The sequence below is a fragment of the Mus musculus genome, chromosome 9, assembly GCF_000001635.26.
Source record: "Mus musculus strain C57BL/6J chromosome 9, GRCm38.p6 C57BL/6J".
In the NCBI taxonomy this organism is placed as follows: Eukaryota; Metazoa; Chordata; class Mammalia; order Rodentia; family Muridae; genus Mus; species Mus musculus.
The window spans coordinates 28,362,151-28,380,372 of record NC_000075.6 but is presented as its reverse complement, the minus strand read 5'-3'; the positions used below and the strand labels follow the sequence as shown (position 1 = coordinate 28,380,372).

The 18,222-nt window shown below is 38.9% G+C and overlaps 1 protein-coding gene and 1 long non-coding RNA gene across 4 annotated transcripts in view; one reads left to right on the top strand and one right to left on the bottom strand.

Moving 5' to 3' along the window:
* Positions 1-15,952, top strand: part of Gm39313 — a 31,771-nt gene extending 15,819 nt beyond the window's left edge. The window contains exon 2 of the long non-coding RNA XR_870600.3: positions 15,346-15,952. This is a non-coding gene — a long non-coding RNA (predicted gene, 39313). The remainder of the gene's footprint in view (positions 1-15,345) is intronic.
* Positions 1-18,222, bottom strand: part of Opcml (opioid binding protein/cell adhesion molecule-like) — a 1,134,695-nt gene that overhangs the window by 545,038 nt on the left and 571,435 nt on the right. The window lies entirely within an intron of this gene.

Sequence of the window (18,222 nt, the reverse complement as noted above, 5' to 3'; positions counted from 1 at the left end):
GGATGAGTTTGGCCAGGAAAGGGATGCCTTCTAAGAACAAGCAGAGCCATTAGCCACTGGTCTTTTAGTGGGCCACAAGGTGACCAGGAGAGAATGTGGAGGATCTAGGTCACACACTTTAATGTTTTCTTGTACCCTTTCCCTAATTTTAGCAGTTCTATGAAGAGTATCTGTATTCCCAATACATGGTCCAAACTCCAGCTAAAGGAAATCCATGTGCTAACACCATCGTGTAATTATCCTCTTGTCACCTGAGCAGAGTCGCTATGTTCCATGGATAATATCACTTCTGAACAAAGAAATGAGTGTCAGCTCTCAGTCAAATGTTAACTGGAATCACCAACCCTGGTTGGAAATAAGTCATAAATGCATCTCCCATGTACCCTCCCACCCCCAGAGTGTTAAGGGTTTAATCTTAAACTACAGTTACTTACTTGGTAAGCCAGCTTAACGCCACTCTGTTGGATGACTCTTCTCTGAGTGCTTCTCCCCAACCCCTGTTACCCTGTGGTTTAGGATGTGCATAACCTGTGTTTCAGTTACTCACCATAATCAACCCTCTCTCACATATGTATGTATATGCATATATACAGGTTTTATTAAAATAGAACTCACACACCATATCCCAGTCACCATTTTAAAGTGTATAATTTAGTGGCTATTCGTATTCTCTGAGAATCAAATTTGGCAAGTATCACAGAGTCAACTTTGAAATGTCTGAATCCCTTCAGAAAGAAGAGTCATAGCACTGTACTGTCATAGCTAAGCAGCCTTGTCTAAACCTAGGCTACAGTGATACACTCCTATATATTTACATAATAGCCTCATATTTTTAACTCTCATACATAGGTCTAGGATCTATTTTAAGATAGTCTGTGTATTATATGAGTGAGGGAAACATGCTCATGCTTTCAAATGTAGACATTTGGTTGCAACAGTAATGCTTTTAGTATTACTTAAAAGGAAATCAGAGAGAGAGAGAGAGACAGAGACAGAGATCAGAGAGATACAGAGACACAAAGAGAAAGAGACAGGGACAGAGATCCTGTCCAATAGATGCCTGAATCTCCTTGTCTTTATTACACCAGTATTGTAAGTTTTGAATGTGAAAAACATGACTTCATAATTTTGTCTTGGTACTCCTTAAATTTCAATATATGAATTGCAGAGTTAACTTATTAGCAACTACAAAGAATAAGGCAAGACTGTCATGTAGACTGCAGTGAATCTGTACATCTAACAATGGAATAACACCTATCAACATTAGCAAGTTTTATCCACGAGCATGGGGTGTTTTGCCACCTATGCTGGTCATCATTACATTTTCAAGATTTGTGCTTCTGAGAGCCTAAGTTTTATACTTCCTATATTTGATCTCAGCCTGAAGGCCAAGAAATAGCAGTTCACTTCCTCTCTGCTAAGCTGATTCAGAGTACTGTCACTGTCTAGCTGTAGTAATGGCAAATGTAAAAGTACAACAGATTTTGATGCATGATGATCTTGGATTCTGCAAATTCATGAAACTTTGTTAGCTCTATTCTCTCTCCCACTCCGTGTGTGTGTGTGTGTGTGTGTGTGTGTGTGTGTGTGTTCAGGATCATCCTCTCCTGAGGATGGATCTTGACAATTGCCTAGGAGGGTTTACCAGCCAGCCCCGGGGACTCTCCTGCATCATTGCCAGAGTGCTGGAGTTATGAAACTGTACTTTCTGTGCCTGACTTTCTTTTTTGTTAATGAGGGTGCTATGGATGAAACTTGGGTTCTCATGACTGCACAGCCATCTAAGGTCTTTCACCAGCCCCATCTATTCACTTTTAAATGTTTCATAGTTTTCTGTATAGAATTCGTATGTCACCTTCAAGTTGAGAGAGGTGTAAGTCTTTCCTTTTAATGTATATGCATTTTACTTACTTATTTCTGACTAGTACTCCTGGCAAGAATTTCTAGTTCTATATTGAATAAAAGTTTTGAGAGCAGAAATTCTTTTCCTTGATCTTAGCAGAAAAAAAATCCATCCTTTATTATTAAATATGATGTTAGCTCTGGGTTTTGTTAATGTTCCTTAGAAGGCTGCAGAAGTTTTTTGCTAATACCTTGAATATTTTTTTCAAATAATATTCATTCATCTAAAAGTTTTTTATTCCTCTACAAAGGTAGTTGTCATTTTTAAATATTCTGTTGATATGATGTGTTCTTCCTTTCTGTTTATTTGTATTTTACGTGTTTGAATGTATTGCCTACATATATGCATGTGTAGCACATGCATACCTGGTGCCTGAAGAAGTCAGAAAACAGTATTGAATGCCCTGGAACTGGTGTTACAGATGGTTATGAACTATCATGTGGGGGGCTGTGAACTGAACCCAGGTCCTCTGCAAGAGTAAAAAGTGTACTTAATTGCTGACCCAACTCTCCAGCTCCTGGTGTGTTCATGTTAAACCAAGATTGCTTTACCAGGACAAGTCACATTTGGTCATAGTAAAAACTTTCACATATTGTTTGAAATTTGTAATCTTTGCCTTGCATGTATTAGAATAATATTATCCCAGGAGAATGAGTCTACTCACTTATTTCTCATCCTCCACTTCTGGAAAGAGCTTTTAACAAATAGGTATTAGTTTTTAAATGTCTGGTAGTTTAGCATTCAATTCAATGACCTTACAATTTAGTTTTTCTATATACAAGTTTATAAAATTGCTAATTACATATCTCTATTTTCTGATTAGATTATCTTAGTACTTCTTGAGTCTGTGATGGTAGGTTGTATCTTTCTTGAGTTAGGGCTACATCATTTAAGTTATTCAACTACTTGGTACCCAAGTATTAATAGTATTCTCATAATTATTATTTCTGTGAAGTCCTAAGCAATGTCCTTTTGACTTGAGCAATATCCATTGTTGACGTTACCAGTCTTAGACTTCTGCTATTTCCTTACACAGTTCTGCTGAAGTGTGGTCAATTTTGTTGATATTCATTTGTCAAAGAGTTTTTATGTTTCTACAAAAGAATAATGGAATTTTCCTTTATGTATGTAGGGCACCTTATCTGGTGCCTGCAAAGGTCAGGAAAGTGTCAGCTCCCCTGATGTGGGAGTGACATATGGTGCATCATTGAAGCAACTTTTCGGTTCTTTCTTTTTTTTTTTTCCCCCCCCTCTGTCAATGTCTATCTAATTCCTTCCCACTCACCTGGAGCCATCTTCATTATCTTCTTCTTCTGTTTCCTTTGAAACAGAAAATGATCCCAAAAGCATGTTTATGTTTTCATTTTTTAAAATTTTGTATAGCTTTATTTTATATGCATTGCTGTTTTGCCCACATGTATGTCTGTATGAGAATGTCAGATCTTAGAAATCAGACTTCTGTGAGCTGCCATGTGGGTGCTGGGATTGGAACCTAGATCCTCCCGAAGGTTAGTGTTCTTAACCATTGAACCATCTCCACAGGCTCATAAAACATGTTTCGGGTGAGCCCACTCACCCATCCCAGTCTCCCTCTGGTCATTCTCATGATTTGTTCTTCAAGTCAGGTTATTTGAGTGTGTTCATCTTCACATAGCTTTTAATGTCCTAAGTTTATTTCTGTTATTGATTTCCATTTTAATTTTATTATGATCAAACACCATGTGGTATATAATTTCAGCCATTTAAAATTTATGAATGTTTGTTTTACAGCCCAGCATCTAATCCATTACAGAGAGTGGTCCATGCTCATTTAAGAGTAATGCATGTTCTGCTGCGGTTTGTTGGGTTGACACGTGGTGGCTTTGCTTGCTGTTCATGCTCTCCATTTCCTTACATCGCATTCCCAGTTTCACAATACTGAGAGTGAAGCAGCAAAACATACAGCTATTCTTGCTAAAGTGTTTCCCTTCACTTATGTCAGGTTTTTCTTAGGTATCTAAGGAGCTCTGTAATTTTATGGTAATAGTAATATTTTTATAAATTCCTTACCTTCCGCGTGAATTGGCTCTTATTTTCATAAAATGTCTATTGAAATATAAAACATTTTTCTGCTTAAAGAATATTTTGTGACTAGCCTTTGGCTTGTTTATTTCTCTCTGTATAGGATATCTTTTCTTTATCTTTTTATTCTTACCCTACTTGTATATAAAATAGGTCTTTAATGTTTAGTATATATTTGTAACTCCTATTTTTGTCTACTATTTTTAAAAAAATTTTTATTAGGTATTTTCCTTATTTACATTTCCAATGCTATCCCAAAAGTCCCCCATACCCACCCACCCACTCCCCATTTTTGGCCCTGGCGTTCCCCTGTACTGGGGCATATAAAGTTTGCAAGTCCAATGGGCCTCTCTTTGCAGTGATAGCCAACTAGGCCATCTTTTGATACATATGCAGCTAGAGTCAAGAGCTCCGGGGTACTGGTTAGTTCATAGTGCTGTTCCACCTATAGGGTTGCAGATCCCTTTAGCTCCTTGGGTACTTTCTCTAGCTCCTTCGTTTGGGGCCCTGTGATCCATCCAATAGCTGACTGTGAGCATCCACTTATGTGTTTGCTAGGCCCCGGCATAGTCTCACAAGAGACAGCTATATCTGGGTCCTGTCAGCAAAATCTTGCTAGTGTATTCAATGGTGTCAGCATTTGGAAGCTGATTATGGGATGGATCCCCGGATATGGCAGTCACTAGATGGTCCATCCTTTTGTCACAGCTCCAAATTTTGTCTCTGTAACTCCTTCCATGGGTGTTTTGTTCCCAATTCTAAGAAGGGGCAAAGTGTCCACACTTTGGCCTTCGTTCTTCTTGAGTTTCATGAGTTTAGCAAATTGTATCTTATATCTTGGGTATCCTAAGTTTCTGGGCTAATATCCACTTATCAGTGAGTATCTTGCCAAAAGCAATCTACACATTCAATGCAATCTCCATCAAAATTCCAACTCAATTCTTTAATGAATTAGAAAGGGCAATCAGCAAATTCATCTGGAATAACAAAAAACCTAGGATAGGAAAAACTCTTCTCAAGGATAAAAGAACCTCTGGTGGAATCACCATGCCTGACCCAAAGCTGTACTACAGAGCAATTGTGATAAAAACTGTATGGTACTGGTATAGCGACAGATAAGTAGACCAATGGAACAGAATTAAAGACCCAGAGATGAACCCACACACCTATGGTCACTTGATCTTTGACAAGGGAGCTAAAAGCATCCAGTGGAAAAAAGACAGCATTTTCAACAAATGGATTCTGGCACAACTGGCAGTTATCATGTAGAAGAATGCGAATTGATCCATTCTTATCTCCTTGTACTAAGGTCAAATCTAAGTGGATTAAGGAACTCCACATAAAACCAGAGACACTGAAATTTATAGAGGAGAAAGTAGGGAAAAGCCTAGAAGATATGGGTACAGGGGAAAAAAATCCCTGAATAGAACAGCAATGGCTTGTGCTGTAAGATCGAGAATCGATAAATGGGACCTCATAAAGTTGCAAAGCTTCTGCAAGGCAAAAGACACCGTCAATAAGACAAAAAGACCACCAAAAGATTGGGAAAGGATCTTTACCTATCCCAAATTGGATAGGGGACTAATATCCAATATATATAAAGAACTCAAGAAGGTGGATTCCAGAAAATCATGAAAAAATGTTCAACATCCTTAATCATCAGGGAAATGCAAATCAAAACAACCCTGAGATTCCACCTCACAACAGTCAGAATGGCTAAGATCAAAAATTCAGGTGACAGCAGATGCTGGCGAGGATGTGGAGAAAGAGGAACACTCCTCCATTGTTGGTGGGATTGCAAACTTGTACAACCACTCTGGAAATCAGTCTGGCAGTTCCTCAGAAAATTGGACATAGTACTACCAGAGGATCCCGCAATACCTCTCCTGGGCATATATCCAGAAGATGCCCCAACCGGTAAGAAGGACACATGCTCCACTATGTTCATAGCAGCCTTATTTATAATAGCCAGAAGCTGGAAAGAACCCAGATGCCCCTCAACAGAGGAATGGATACAGAAAATGTGGTACATCTACACAATGGAGTACTACTCAGCTATTAAAAAGAATGAATTTATGAAATTCCTAGGCAAATGGATGGACCTGGAGGGCATCATCCTGAGTGAGGTAACCCAATCACAAAAGAACTCACACAATATGTACTCACTGATAAGTGGATATTTTTGTCTACTTTAACAGTTTCTGACTTTGGTTCGAATAGTTCAATCTAATCACATTTCATGATATTAGAATATTTGGATTTTTATTTTGTGTATGCCTACTGTATGTCTCATATTTTTCTCTAGTCCTCCCTTATTTTATCTATAAACTGAGCATATGTTCTGTTTCATTGTTTTAATTAATGCAGTGATTATTTTGTCTTTTTATTATAATAGTTTACTAATTATTGATCTAAGATTTAGCAAATACATCATATAAGGTTTTTAGATCTTTCTGTCACATGCATGTGCACAGACGCACGTGCACACACACACACACACACACACACACACACACACTGTATTAGATAACTTTGCTTTATTGTAATAGAGAACCTAAAGTATGTGTTAAACTTTATAAAGTATAAGGTTTCTTCATTTCATAGTTTTGGAGGTTTGAAGGTTTAACATCAGCTTTTGTTAGAGCCTCTTGGAGGATGATGCTGGTGGTGGCAGGGATGCCTACAGAGAAAGCAATCACATCTGAACCTGGAAGCATAAGGCAGGGAATAGACAGACTTACTTGTTTTATAAATATCCCCTTAAGGAAGTTCTTGAGGTTGCACAAGAACTACCACAGGGTCATATGCAAACCATCTCATGCTTCAATGACTAATTTAACCTCAAAGAACTGTAGAAAATATCCTATATACTCTACTCTCTCTTTTTACTCTTGTTTTCTTTTTCTTATAATTCAGTAAAGAGTAACATTTTAGAATGTATTACTTTAATTGTGTGAGTTTTATGGAAGGGAAAGAAGAAAGGAATGAGAGTCCATATTTATAGTTTGTTGTATTAATCATCATATTTACCATTTCTATTTTCTTTATTTATTCCTGTAAACTGAGTTACCATCTGGTGTCATTTTATTTCTCTGATAGAGCTTTGCTCCCACCCACCTCTTTTATTGCCCTTATTGTCAGATAGATTGCATTTCTCAATATTGTAACTGCAATGATACAATTGTATACACATTGTATACTACAATTGCTTTGTAAATAGGTTAAGAGAAGAAAGAATAAGAATTGATGCCACCTTTTATAATTGCATATTTACTTCTACCAGTAATATTTGTTTTCTTCTGTTGATTTGAATTATTCTCGTGGGTCACATCTTTTCATTTTGAATCGTGCCCTTTAAAATTTTGTTTTAGTAAGGTAGTATGTATGTAACAGCTTCTCAAAGCCTTTGTTTAGATATAAATATGCTTATTCTACATTTGTTTTTCATGAATTAAACTATAGATCTGAAATCAATTTTCAAATCACAATAAAATGTAAAGGAAAATGGGTCATTATCCTTGATTACCTCTCCCCTTAGGCATTAGGAGTCTCCTCAACCTCACACCCCAACATTGGGATATATTTTTTTTAGTCAGTGGAACTGGTTTGACAAATAATGATCACCCAGATTTTGCATTGGGTTCATTCAATATTCTGTGCTGTGCACATTACTTGACAAATATACATTAACATGTGTTCACAGATACAGAATCAGCACATTGCACTCAATATCCTTTGTGTTCTGAGCATTCTGTCTTGCTTGAGACCCAACTTCTGACACCTTCTACATTCCTTACCATCTCTGGGTCCTGTCTTTCCCAATGGCCATTCAGCTGCAGTCCTACAGTACAAAGCCTTGGTAGCTTGGCTTCATGTGCTTAGGAGTATGCAATTGTGTTTTTTCTATAGGTTCCTTGCTTCAATGGCTCATTTCTTTTTAATACTTAATAATATTTTATTGTCTGCATGCAGCACAGTTTATTGATCCTTCCACTTACAAAAGGGCATCTCTTAGTTGCTTCCAAGTTGTAGTGATTATGCTAGAAGTTTCTATAAACATCCATGTGCAAGTTTCTCCGTGGACATAAGGTTTCATAGTGTATAAATACTAAGCCATGTGGCTGCTAAATTGTATGGTAAAAATATGTTTGGTTTTATAATGAGCTGCTGAACTATCTTCTTAAGAATTGAACTATATTTCCATTCCCTCCAGCAATGCTTGCAAGCACTGGAATCCCACATTTCTGCCAGGATATAGTTGAGAACTTGCTTTGGATTTTGGTTGCTCTAATAGGTATGGAGTAGAATTGCATTACTGTTTGGTGTTTCTTTGCTGGCATCTCTTAATGTGTGTATATTTAAGTAGTATATGGTGAGTTGTCCAAGTATTTGGTCATTGTTTAAAATGATTTTTAATTAAATACATACATACACACACATATATGTATATATCAAAGAGTTACAAAGACCTTACCCATATATACATGATAATAGCCTTAAGAAGGTAAGGTCTTTGTAACTCTTTACTTCCAGCCTGTGGGGTTTGCTTGTTTCTTTTCACAGTGTTTTCTCCAAGGTAAATTAGATATGTGTGGCTCAGCTATGGATTCTTCCTGCCATGAACCATGCCTTTGGGAGTATATCTCAAGCTATTGCCAGGACTAAGCCCAAGCAATTTTCTCCTGTGCTATCTTGAAGGAGTTTATAGCTTTATGCTTCAAACTTAGATCTGTGATTCATTTGGAGATAATCTTACTGAAGAATGTAAAATTTGTATCTAGGTAGGTTTGTTTATTTGTTTGTTTGTTTGTTTTAATGAGCAACCATTTGTTCTGATAGTAGTTATTGCAAAAATTATATTATATGTATTTCTCTCTGTTAAAAATTAATGAATAATATTAATGGTGGTCTTTTTCTTGGGATTTAAACTATTCCATTAATGTCATTATTATCATTTTCTTTAAAAAGAATATTTCTTTTAGTGTGTGTGTGTGTGTGTGTGTGTGTGTGTGTGTGTGTGTATGCACGCGTGCATGTGCACCTGAGTGTCTATAACCAGAAGAGAGCATCAGATGCTCTGGAGCTATAGTTGCAGATGATTGTGACCCACTGGATATTTGTGCTGCTGAGCAACAAGTGCTCAGTGCTCATAAGCACTGAGCCATCTCATCAGTTTCCCCTTTCCTTTTTCTAAGACTTGATTTCTGTGGCTTTAGTTTAGGTCTTCAAGCTGAGTAGTGACACTTCTCAATTTTGTTTTCTTCTTTGATCATCAGTGACTATTCTAATTCTTTATTTTCCTATACAAGCTTTGTAGTTAGTCCGTAGATTAGCAACAAAATAGCTGGCCATGACTTGCTTGGCATTTCAACGATTAAACACATCAAGTCGTGATGTGAGAATTGAAACTTCCCACATGTGAATATGGAATATTTTTCTGATTATTCAGTACTTGAGGGGTTTTTTTTCACAGCATTTTATATTTTTTCCATGGGTACTTCTTGTATAGACTTTTACTGTGTATCATACGCTGGCCTTGAACTCCCTACTTATCCCAGGAGGGCCTTAAAATCACAATCTTCCTTCTTTTACCTCTCACACACTGATTAAAGCCATGTCTTTGCATGGCATAAAGTCTTCCAGGCTCAGTGCTGTGATGCAGGCCTTTTATCCCAAGACCACAGAGGCAGTAGTAGATAGGGCTCTCTAACTTTCAGGCCAGCTTGTCCACAGAGTGAGATACAGACCACACAGGGTCATGTAGCGGTGAGAAGACGCTGGAAACATGTTCTTAAACCTTTACAACTATGGGATAAGAAACCTGCTTTGTTTCTAAAGTAACTAGCCTTGAACATTTTATTATAGCTACACAAATAAATGGTTGAATAACACCTCTTCATGTTAAAAGTATTGGAGAGATCAGGAATTCAAGGCCTATACCTAAACATAATAGAAGCAATTTACTGTAAACCAACAGCCAATATCAAATTAAATGGAGACATATTTGAAGCAACTGCACTGAAATCAGGGACAAGACAAGGATGCTCACTCTCCCTGTATCTATTCAATATAGTACTTGACGTGTTAGCTAGAACAGTAAGACAACAAAAAGAGATCAAGGGGATACAAATTGGTAAAGAAGAAATAAAGTTATCACTATTTGCAGATGATATGATGATATATATAAGCGACCCCACAAATTCTACCAGAGAACTTCTCCAGCTGTTAAACAACTTCAGCAAAGTGCCCGGATATAAAAATAACCCAAAAAACATCAGCAAATTTCCTTTATACAACAGATAAGCAGGTTGAGAAAGAAATTAGGGAAACAACTCCCTTCACAATAGCCACAAATAATATAAAATATCGTGGGGTAACTCAAACCAAATAAGTGAAAGACCTGTATGACCTAACTTCAAGTCTCCCAAGAAAGAAATTGAAGATTTCAGAAAATGGAGAGGTTTCCCATGCTCATGGATTGGCAGAATTAACATAGTAAAAATGGCCATCCTACCAAAGGCAATCTGTAGATTCAATGCAATCCCCATCAAAATCCCAACACAATTCTTCAAAAACATGGAAAGAGCAATTCTCAAATTCATCTGGAAAAGCAAAAAAACCCAGAATAACAAAAACAACTCTTAACAATAAAGGAATAGCAGGAGAATTCACCATCCCTGACCTCACGCTTCACTACAGAGCAATAGTGATTAAAACTGCATAGTATTGGTACAGAGGCAGATAAGTTGATCAATGGAATAGAATTGAAGACCCAGAAATAAAACCACACACTTCAGCCACTTGATCTTTGACAAAGATGCCAAAAATATACAATGGAAAAAAGAGAGCATCTTCAATAAATGGTGCTGGTCTAACTGGCTGTCTGTAAGTAGAAGAATGAAAATAGTCCCATATTTGTCACCTTGTACAAAACTAAAGTCCAAGTGGATCAAGGACCTCAACATAAAACCAGATACACTGAATCTAGTAGAAGAGAAAGTGGGAAAGCACCTTGAACTCATTGGCACAGGGGGAAATTTCCTAAACATAACTCCAATGGCTCATGCTCTAAAATAAAAAATGGATAAATGGAACCCCATGAAATTGGAAAGCTTCTGTAAGGCAAAGGACATAGTCGAGAAGACAAATCTGCAACCTAAAGATTGGGAAAAAAAACTTCACTAACCTCACATCTGATAGCTAATATCATATATATATAAACTCTAGAAGTTACCCACCAAAAAAATCAAACAGCCTAGTCAAAAAATAGGGTATAGAACTAAATCGAGACTTCACAATTGAAGAATTTCGAATGGCTGAGGAGCACATAAAGAAATGTTTAATTCCTTAGTGATCAGAGAAATGCAAATCAAAATGAGCATGAGTTTCCACCTTACACCAATCAGAGTGAGTAAGATCAAAACCTCAGGTGACAACACATGTTGGAGAGGATGTGGAGAAAGAGGGACACTCATCCATTGCTGGTGGGATTGCAAACTGGTTCAACCCCTCTGGAAATCAACCTGGACGTTCCTCAGAAAATTGTAAATAGATCTACCTGAAGACCCAGCTCTACTACTCTTGAGAATATACCCAAAAGATGCCCCACCACGGCACAGGGGTCTGTGTTCCACTATGTTCATAGAGACCTTCTTTTGTGACAGTCAGAAGCTGGAAACAATCCAGATGTCCCAAGACAGAAGAATGGATACAGAAAATGTGATTCATATACATAATAGAATACTACTCAGCTAAAAAGAAGGAGGACATCATGAGTTTTGCAGCAAATGAATGAAACTAGAAAATATCATCCTGAGTGAGGTAACTCAGACCCAAAAGGACATACATGGTATGTACTCACTAAAAAGTGGATATTAGTTAAAAAAAAAAAAAGTACAGAATACCCAGGATATAGTCCATAGAACTCAAAAAGGTCAGCAAGGTGAAGTGTTCAAGTGAGGATGCCTCAGACCCACTTGGGAGAGAGAAGAAAGCAATCACAATTGGAGAGAGAGTGAGGGACCTGGGAGGGAAAGTGGACAGGGTAGGGGGAGTGTGGCAGGGAGAGGGGAATCTGATCTGGTATTGGGTGAGGGAAAAGGATAGAAGCCCTGAGGGCCAGCAGAAAGAATGGGAATAGGTAACCTCTGGAAATAGAAGGTTGGGGGGACCCTCCTGAATGCACCAGAGACCTGGGAGGTGAGAGACTCTTAGGACTCAAAGAGAGGGACCTGAGATGAAATGTCAGACAGTTGGGAGAGGGAACTTATATAGCCCACCTCCAGTAGGAAGACAGGACATCAAATGAGGGATGGGGTTGCCATCCCACAGTCATGACTCTGACCCATAATTGTTCCTGTCTGAAAGAATTACAGGGATAGAATTAGAGAGGAGCCTGAGGAAAAGAAGGTCCAGTGACAGGCCCAAAGTGGGATCCAGCTCAAGGAGAGGTCCCATGGCCTGACAGTATTACTGAGACTATGGAGTGTTCACAAAAAGGGACTTAGCATGACTTCCCTCCGAAAGACCCAACAAGCAGCTGAAAGAGTCAGATGCAGATATTTACACCCAACCAATGGACAGAAGCAGCTGACCCCTGTTGTTGAATTAGGGAAAACAGAAAGAAGCTGAGGAGTGGGGAGATCCTGTAGGAGGACCAGCAGTCTCAATTAATCTGGAACCCTGAGATCTCTCAAGCACTGGACCATCAAACAGGCAGCATACACCAGATGATATGAGGTCCCTAACACACATACAGTAGAGAACTTCCAAATCTGTGTTCATTCAGAGATAATGCACCTAACCCTCAAGAGACAGGAGGCCCCAGGGAGTATAGAGGCCAGGTGGGGTGGGGGGGGTGGGGTGGGGACATCTACATGGAGTCAGGGCATGGGGAGGAGGTATGGAATTTGAAACAGTCGGAGGGTGGATGAGGGAATAAAATATGGAGTGTGAAAAATAAATTAATTTAAAAATAAAAGAGAAAATAAAAAGAAATTGTTGAACACATGAATTATACACATAAAATTACAGGGCCATGGATTTTAAAATAAATAAACAGTGCTAGCACTTCAGTTTCAAAGATGAAGCTAGCTTTATGGTGATGTGTACCTGTATTACCAGCTACTCTGGAAGATGAGGTATAAGACTCACTTCAACTGTGGAGCTAGCTTGAGGCCAACTGAGAAACATGTATGTGTGTGAGGTGGTGGGAGGTAGGGTCAGAAAATAGAGGCCAGCTATTACTACATCCCTGAAGAGTCTAGAATCATACATACTTAATTAAAGCAATACCAGGCTAATTGGCTTTATAATGTCAGTATGCCCAGTAACTACATTCAAAGTATTTATCTTGGTATTCATGACTCTTTGAAAATGAATCCCACTTCTTCCCCCCCCCCCCCAGAATGTTATTCTTTAAAACCTCATTTCCCCGTGGGTGTGCGCAAGCACTCACTAGGGTCAAACATCACACACAGTGTCTTTGTGGGGTTGCTTGTCTGACTCTCATGATCCTTTTCAACCAGAGCCAGATCTGCCTTTCTTTCAGGACTTAGCTTCAGGCTGACCTCCTCCATAGAGACCACCAGCTTCCACCTTTGCAACCTTTCACTTCTCTCACCAACCATGGAATTGATTCTCTATGACTCCATGTGGGGCTTCCTTCCAGAGGCAGAAACTCCCTACCTGAGGTCTTTGGTTTTCTAAGGCTTTGACATTTAAAGTATAAACTATTTCCTCATTTTATCCCTTTTGGAATCCAAGGAAGCTATTGCCTCTAAGATACGGTTGCAAGAGTCTTACCTTCTACAGCTCAATACTGGAAGGCCTTTAAAGTCATGATAAAGACATATTTTCTTCTGTGTAGATAAAGGGAACAAACGCTGTACCTTTACAGTCTTTATGGGTGATGTCTCCACCAAGAACATCAGTTGACTAATGCCTTGAAGATACAGGAAGAATGCTATTTGCTTCTTGTGGTGACTTCATAGGTTATAGTAACGGGTTTGCAGAAAGTATTGAAAACTATCTTTCTGACTTGCATGTGGTTTTCTCTGCCATATTTTCTGTCCAGACAATAATGCGTGTATGTGTCTGATATAGTAAAACAATAATAATACACCTTAATGACTTTATCTATGTTGTGTGCAAGCTGTCTACTTCTTGCAAATAGCCTTTTATTGCACATTTCCCATTATGTTTTTCCCACCTCACTCCTGGTTTTCCACTGGCTGGGAATACTCTACCCTCTAGCTTTTCTTAGACAGGCTCTTCTAACTCTGGACACAGAGAGACATTGCTGATGAGGCTGCACTAGTTGAGTTTTTCTCTCCTTACAGATGGAGTGACCAGGCTGTCAGCGGGGTATAAAGACAGCTGTTCACTCTCTTGGTCTGAAGGAGGCTGCTTCCTCATTGCTCTCTTGTTCTTTCAGACTTTCTCCTCTGCTTCAAATTCCATGGAACCTTCCTTGCCTATCTACACACACACACACACACACACACACACACACACACACACACAAAGTCGTCTACCACCACTAACTGCTGCTGGCCCTAACTTAACTCAGATCTTGCATGTAGCTTCTTGCCCTTTGTTTATTCCCATTGAGCACAGGGCTGCTGCCACTCTTGTGGCTATTTCTGGTTTCCTGGTGACAGCTGTCATCACAGAAATCTTAGCTTTCTCAGTAGCGAGATCACCAGAAATGCAAGACCTTTGGATTTACTCTTCTTAGGGTTCAGATGAAGCAAATGGGCACCAGTCACTTAGGTGGCTAAGAAATGGCTTCCTACTCAAGGAAGCTACTCAAGAATGTGTTTCCTATTGAGGTGGCCTCCATAGTTTCATAACTATGTTTGGAAGAGACAGAAACTTCTTGGTCATAAGACATGTACTCTTAGACACTCTAGTTCTCTGATGTGATTTTCTGAAATTCCAACCTGCTTTGGCAGACATCCCTAGACTAGGGCAAGTCATTTCATAGCCTACACAAACTCATCTCTGCTAAATAGATAAGCAGTTGCAATGCATTCTGCTTTCTGTGAATGAAACCTGACTGACAAATGAGCCAACCACCTACTAGGGGTTGTCTGAAAGCAACTGGCAACACAGCTACCAAGGTCCTATTCATTGCTGAGTGAATATGCTCCTCAACATGTCAGGAGAGAAAGCTCCATTATTCATTTTCTGGCGCTGCATCTCCTTGTGTGCATTTTCATTAAAGCCATCGTTTGTCATGTTAAGCAGCTGTTGCAACATAAAGAGTAGCTGTCAAATAATATGGCATTTGGAAATAGTGACATTTTCCTTTTAATGTCTTTTTTTCTGCCATCTCTCTCCACTTTCTTTCAAACCATTGCTGCCGTGGGGATGCACAGGGACCGTCGGCCTGACAAGTGGCTCTGTTTGCTGCTGAACAAAAACAGAATTGGAAACAGACCCTTCCTTGTTCTCAGCGAGTTCGGCGATCTTCATGGGAAACCATAGCCCTCTTCTGTCATGGATGGAGGTACTCAGTGACAGATTAGGCCTTGGCTACCTTTGGCTCATATTTGTATTGGTAGGAAGAGAACACCTGTCATGAAACAGTCACCTGCCACCTAGAATCACGAGTTCAGAAGGATGGGTGCACCCATGTCTACACAGAGCCTCCCATTGCCCGTTCCTGGCACACTCCCCCCAGCTATCACTCCGCACCAAATTGTGCCAGCAAGTGTGACAGTTTTGTGTTTGTTTCTTGTTTGTTTTTAATCAACTAGTGTAATGCTGCCAGAGCCTGCCTTGGCAGCCCTTCTCTGCTCATTGATAAAGCCTCTTCATTCCCAATTGTAAGCTGTATCCTGGCCTAGATTTGCAGATAGATGTTGCCTACACTCTAAAGAATTTTACGAGGCTCATGTTGCTAGTCTGGCTAGGAGGAAGCAGGCTTTGTCACAAAATACAATCATTTCCACCTAATGATTAAAATCACTGATTTCAATACTCCATGTTTATGGTCATCCTTCTGCCTCCAGTTTTGGTTTTCTTTGGTGTGTGGTATGTGGGCATGTGTGCACATGTGTGTGCACACAATTGTTTTCATCTCTTTGTATCTTTGTGCATTGGAACTTCCTGATCACTAGCCTTATAATTCTTGCAGTTGGCACTCAGTTCACTTTCCTTAGAAGCTAATGTGGACTTTGGGGTATGTTGCTTTAAGTCCCTTGCTCATTAACTTTTTCATCACAAACTCACACTCCAATTCCAACCTGGGGTAGAGGGAGCCTCCTATGTTCTCTGAGTCTGCAACTAAACGACAAGGAAAATGAAGGACATGTCACAGCTGACTACTTCTTGCTCAGACTCACCAAAGTCAGAGCCACTCACCCTATCCTTCCTCTCAATGCCATTCATTGGTCAACTCCTGTGCCTATTTCCCATAATTCCTTTCCCCAAGTGTCTCCAAAACCATTTCAGTCAGATGAACACTTTCTTCTATCATCTCGTTTCTGTCACTCCTCATCTCTGCCCTCATGTTCCCAGCAGACAATCATCATCTTCTTTAAAGAGATAGAGAAGTCTCTCTAAGAGAAGGCTCTTACCATCCTTTGACCAACCCTACCAAAGTGCTTCTGTGTGAATCTGCCTACTTAGGAGAGGCCACGCCCCTTACATATAACAGATAACCAGCTGTGATGTGGATCTCAGCCCATCCTGATGGTTCAGGAGGATTATTCTAATAGTGACGTCTTGTCCCTTCATAGATGGTATTCCACTGTATCAAGGTAACCCTTCCTGTTGACTTTATATGTGAGAACTTACATTTTTATTTAGACTTTCATCTTTCAGTCATTTTTTCCTCATTTCAGTCAAATGCCAGACAGGATTTTCAAAAATGTATTTTTTAATTATAGCATATAATAAATTATCAAGATATTGGGCTTCTCTCTGAAGTCTGGAGCACTCTACATAGATATTTAACTGTCACATCAATATTTGTTACCTGACCTCATTCATTCATTCTCCCAACTGTTAATGAGAACAGATCATAACCTAGTTACACTGTAGGTACCCGTAATAGGACAGTGCATCTAGAGAGATTATCAAATGAAACATAGGATTATAACAGTTGATGAGTAAATGACAGCTAAGCATGACGTAATGAAAGAGATAATAAGTGACCTGAAGGAAGATATAGCAGGACAAAAGAACAGCAAGGGATGTATTGTTTTTATTGTGTGACTATTAGACAATATCTCTGATAAATACAGACATTTGTCTGAGCATCGAAAGTTGATGCATCTACTTAGGCAGGCAGGAACATCAAGGAGGAGGGGTCAGTGACCAGTACATCTGAAGTGTGAGACTGAAATATAGGTATAGGTATAGGTATAGGTATAGGTATAGGTATAGGTATAGGTATAGGTATAGGTATAGGTATAGGTATACACGCACACACACACACACACACACACACACATATATGTTATCTGAAATAAATAAATACATACACACACACACACATATATATATATATATATATATATATATATATATATATATATATTTGATATCTCTCTCTGGTGTGTGTGTGTGTGTGTGTCTGTATATGTATACATCAGAAAATCTCAACAATAAGTTATCAGAATGAAATATGACAAGTAGGAACACTAGTTGACATGCCAATAAGTGTGAGGGAAATCTCAGAACTTCCCACCCCTAGATGAGGAGCTACAGGCAATAACAGCTGCTGAAAGAGGGAGAATATCTTTCTTCAGGGTCAAGTCCCCTGATAAGTTATTCAATCGCAAGTGTCCCTATGCAGCAAAGACATCCCTATGAGCAACACTAAAGGGACACAATAGGTTTGTTTGATTTTTAACTTTTTATAAATTGTGTGGTGTGTGTGTGTGTGTGTGTGTGTGTGTGTGTGTGTGTGTAAAACAATAATGGTTAAAAGTAAGGGGCTTTGAATTTAAATGGACTAGAAATGACAGGAGGAATTTGGAAAGAAAACAGAAAAAGAGGAAATGATGTAAATACAGTGCTCATGTGAAAATCTAAAAATTTCTTTAAAAATCCTGAAAATATTAGAATGAACCATGATGCATTTTAGAGGAAAATAACTACAAGCAAACAGAAAAATGAATAGAAGACAATGGCTGGTGAGAATATGAGTATGTAGTCACGTGTAAACTTTACCAAAAATTGGCAACACAGTTCTACAATTCCAGCTCTTTAGAAGGCTAAGGTAGGAGTTTCACAACTTCATGATT